Source organism: Stegostoma tigrinum, chromosome 3 (genome assembly GCF_030684315.1).
Source record: "Stegostoma tigrinum isolate sSteTig4 chromosome 3, sSteTig4.hap1, whole genome shotgun sequence".
NCBI classification, from domain to species: domain Eukaryota; kingdom Metazoa; phylum Chordata; class Chondrichthyes; order Orectolobiformes; family Stegostomatidae; genus Stegostoma; species Stegostoma tigrinum.
This window is the reverse complement of record NC_081356.1, coordinates 20,614,459-20,618,962: the sequence shown is the minus strand read 5'-3', so window position 1 is coordinate 20,618,962 and position 4,504 is coordinate 20,614,459. Positions and strand designations below refer to the sequence as shown.

At 40.5% G+C, this 4,504-nt stretch overlaps 1 non-coding gene across 1 annotated transcript; it reads right to left on the bottom strand.

Annotated features, from left to right (window-relative positions):
* Positions 1 to 400: 400 nt before the first annotated feature.
* On the bottom strand, positions 401 to 472 carry trnaq-uug (transfer RNA glutamine (anticodon UUG)). The gene has a single exon. It is a non-coding gene; the product is annotated as a tRNA-Gln (tRNA).
* Between the last annotated feature and the right edge of the window lie 4,032 nt (positions 473 to 4,504).

Genomic DNA, 4,504 nt, shown 5'->3' with positions numbered 1-4,504 from the left:
GAAGTACGAATGGCTCAACTGAAGTCAAATCTGAAACTTGTAACTAAGGGACAAAATTTCCATCTGTATAATTCAGAACCTTGATTTTAGTTGATGTAGGCACTTATTGGCATCAATCTTTATTTCCCAGCTTTAATACAATTGAACACCTTGGAGGACATTTAAGTTAAATGTCAGAATGTATCAGCTAGGAGTCATATTCTGGTCAGGTGTAAGGGATTTCCTGACCTAGGGGGTATTATTAAAGCAGTAAGTGTTTTGCAATCTGACAGTTTCATGGACATTTTAACTGAAGGCAATGCGCGTTATTTACTGGTTTTTAAAATCACATCCTTCAACTTATTACTTGAGAAACTGGATTTCTTGGTCAGTAACTTAATATTTAATTCTCTAAAACTTAAGACTCTACGGAGATTTGAACTCAGATCACTGGATTCAAAGTCCAGAGTGCTAACCATTACACCATAGAGCCATATAGCTGCATTCCTCAGAACTATCAGTCAAGTATATACTTGGGGCTTTGACCCAGGTTTGGCATTAATCTAAAAAATAAAAGCTTTGATCTCTCTAATATGCTTCAAAGTTATTGGCTATTCTTTCAATATAACCTGCCAGTGATTATTCATTCTTAGTGCAACTGAATTCTGTGAACACAGTTCCTCAAGTTTATTCCCTTTGTTTCATTCAACTCTTTATCATTCACAATATGGTTTAAAATTAAAATATACCAGTTTCTGATTTATTTTTTGTGATATATTAAAATGAAGACTACTTCTATTTTACTTTTGTCACTGAAAATTGAAGTTAACAGCTTCTCAGAGTCCTCACGGCTCTAGTATCAGTAAATTTTTTTTTTGGTTTTTGGACTGGAGGCCGGTTACTAGTTGTGTTTCACAAGGATCGGACTGAGTTCACTTTTGTTTGTAATTTAGATAATTGATTTGGAAGAGAATTTAGGAGGCACAGTTAATAAGATTTCGGAAGACAGCAAAATTGATGGTATAGTCAACGGTGAAGAAGTTTATAAAGGGATCTTGATCAATTGGGTCAATGGACTGAGAAGTGGTAGATGGAGTTTAATTTTGATAAATGCAAGGAATTGTGTTTTGCTAAAACTAACAAAGAGAAGACTTATACAATTAAAAGTAGTGTTGCCGAACAGGGAGACCAAGTGGTTCTGATGTATCACAGGTAGGCAGGGTGGTTAAGAAGGCATTCAGCTTGCCTTCATTGTTCATAATTTGGAGTGTAGGAGTTGGGTTGTCATGGTGACATTGGAGAGGTAACGCTTAAAGTACTGTGTACAGTTCTGGTCACCCTGCCATAGGAAAGATATTATTAAATTGGAGACAGTTCTGAAAAGATTTACCAGGATGTTGTCACAACTGCAGGGTTTGATTGGCTGGGCTGGCTGAGGCTATTTTCCACTGGAACTTAGGAGGTTGAGAGATGACCTTAAAGAAGTTTAGAAAACCATGAAGGACATCGATAAGGTGAATAGCAAAGGTCTTTTCTCGAGTGTAGTGATCTCAGAAGTACCGGGCATGTTTTTAAGGTGGGAGGAGAAAAATTTAAATGGGACCCAAGAGGCAATTTGTTCACACAGAGGGTGGTTTGTACATGGAATGAAGTGCCGGAGGAAATGATGGTTGCAGGCACAGTTACAACATTTAAAAGACATTTGGACAGGTACTTGAAGAGGAAAGGTTTAAGAGGGATATGGGCAAAATACAGGCAAGTGGGGCTAATTTAGTTTGGGAAACTTTATCAGCATTAATGATTTGGGCCTAAGGGCCTGTTTCCATGTTACAAAGAATGGGCCTAGCTGCATTGTCAGGGGACGTTCGACACAATGGGATTGTTGTGTATCAGACAGTGGTCAGTGCCTAAAGCCCTCCACACCATGCAGTAAAAGGAGACAGTTGATTTTGTCGGATGGTTTCCTAAGCAGACTGTCAAAGTCACATGGCCAAATGTCTCATTTCCAGAACTTTCCACAAGCACCAAGGTGTAGCTCAGTTGGTGGTGAGAAGGCACTTGTGAAATCCTTCATGAACTCCAGGACTCTCCGCCACTACACGCTGCTGTTAAAGCAGCTGCTCTGGTGAAGACATTGCCACACATTTCCCTCTGGAATGTGTCTATGCAAAGACGATCTGGAGAGAGATGCGATGGTTTTTGTCAAGGTTCATCCGCTCTTTGGTCTGCCCAAAACATGTTGGTCTCCCAGTGTAAAGAGTTGACGTTGACTGAGTGTTGCAGACTGGCACATTCCGAGGTTCAGGACCACAGACTGAGGAATGCACTGAAGGGCAACTGCTGTCAAGGTGCAGTGGGGATAGCTTCCTGCATGAGCAAAAAAATCATCTCTGGTTTTGCATCTGCAGGGATGGTCTGAGGAATGTCAAATTCCTATGTACTGTTTATTTTTACTTCCCTCTGCAAAGACTGGACAGACATCAAAATTGAGACAACCAGCAGCATCAGGTTCTGTTAAGTACATCCAACCACAGATATAAGTAGATAGTGTGTTGCCAACTAGAAGAATAAAGTTTTAAGAACAAAGTACATTTTTGCAATGAAAAATGCAGAAATGTGCAAAGGAAAGGAAACAAAATGGGGCCCCTGAGCTTGCAGTCTACTATGGTTAAATCCAGTTTTGTGTATGGTAGTGTGCAAAATGCCTAATTTAAAGGTCATGTGCAGTTCTTCAAGTTTAAATTGAGAGTCCAAAAACAGATATGTCAATGCAAGAACAAGATGGAGAATTAAAATAGCAAGTCTTTGCAAACTTGAGGTCATGATTGCGAAGTGAGTGAAGGTGTTCCTCAAATGGTCATCAAATCTTCATTTAGTCTCGCCAATGTAGAAGAGACACTACTGTGAAAAATAAATACTACGGACTAAACTAATAGAAGCAGATCTAAATCACAGCTTCACTTGGCAGGTACACCCCAACAGATGGAGGAATGACAGCTGTTGTGTTTATGTTTCACAGCCAGCATGTTAGTACTACTTTAAGAGACACAATATGTCAATAAACTTTTAAGAGACAAACCTTTGACATCATCACTGTGTCACAGTATGTGACTTGAGGGTAGAAAGGTCTCAAGTGCCACCTTGGCTGAAGTCATTTGAAACATGACACTTTATTGAAAGATTAACAATAGTCAGACAGCTCCGTGTGGGGGAATGCAATATTTGTGCACATTTGAGAGCTGAATAGATGTTTGTTAGATTCTTCAATTTCATAGTATCGCACTGTCTCACCAAAATTCTTCACACCCACTTTCCTGCATTTTCCCCTTAACTCTTGATTGCCTTACTGATCAAGAATTTTTCTATTTTAGCCTTAAACATAGAAAAGGACTCTGACTCCACAGATCTCTACAGAAATGTGTTCTAAAGACTTGCTGCTCTCTCAGCGAAGAATTTGCTTCTCATCTCAGTCTGAAATTGGGCTCCCTTTATTTTGAGACGATACTACCTGGTCCTAGACTCTCCCATGAAGGCATGGATCCTTTTAGTGTTTGCACTGTCAAGTTCTCTTAAGAATCCCATAAGTTTCAATAAGATCACCTTTCATTCTTCTAAACTCCAGTGAGCAGTGTTCTCACCTGTTTAGTTAATAAAACAATCCCTTCACATAGGGAATCATCTGAGTGAACATTCTCTGATTTGCCTCCTATGAAATTATGTTTTTCCTAAAGTAAGGGACAAAAACTGATCATAGTACCCTAGATGTGGTCTCACTAACATCTTATACAGTTGAAGTAAGACATTCCTACTTTTATACTTTAATCTGCTTGAGCTGAGTGCTAGTAGGTGGTGCAGTGGCCCAGTGGTTAGCACAGCTGACTTGTAATAGCAGGGATCTGGGTTCGATTCTACCCTCAGATAATAAAATGTGAGGCTGGATGAACACAGCAGGCCCAGCAGCATCTCAGGAGCACAAAAGCTGACATTTCAGCTGACAGAGTGCTCTGATGAAGGGTCTAGGCCTGAAATGTCAGCTTTTGGCTCCTGAGATGCTGCTGGGCCAGTTGTGTTCATCCAGCCTCACATTTTATTGGGTCTAGGCCCGAAATGTCAGCTTTTGTGCTCCTGAGATACTGCTGGACCTGCTGTGTTCATCCAGCCTCACATTTTATTATCTTGGATTCTCCAGCATCTGCAGTTCCCATTATCATCGATTCCACCCTCAGGTGACTTTGTGGAGTTTGTGTTCTCCCCATGACTGCATGGATTTCTTCTGGGTGCTCCAGTTTTCTTCCACAGATCAAAGATGTGCAGGTTAGGTCAATTGGCTGTGGGGAATGCAGAGGGACAGGGTAAGAGGTGAGGTGCTTTTTGGAGTGTCCATGTGGACTTGATGTGCCAAATGGCCTACTTCCATGGCAATAATTCCATTAACTTTCCTGATTACATGTGTGCTAGCTTTCCAAGTTTCATGCACAAATATTTCTAAGTTCCTTTCTGTTGCACCTTTCTACAGTTCTTCTCC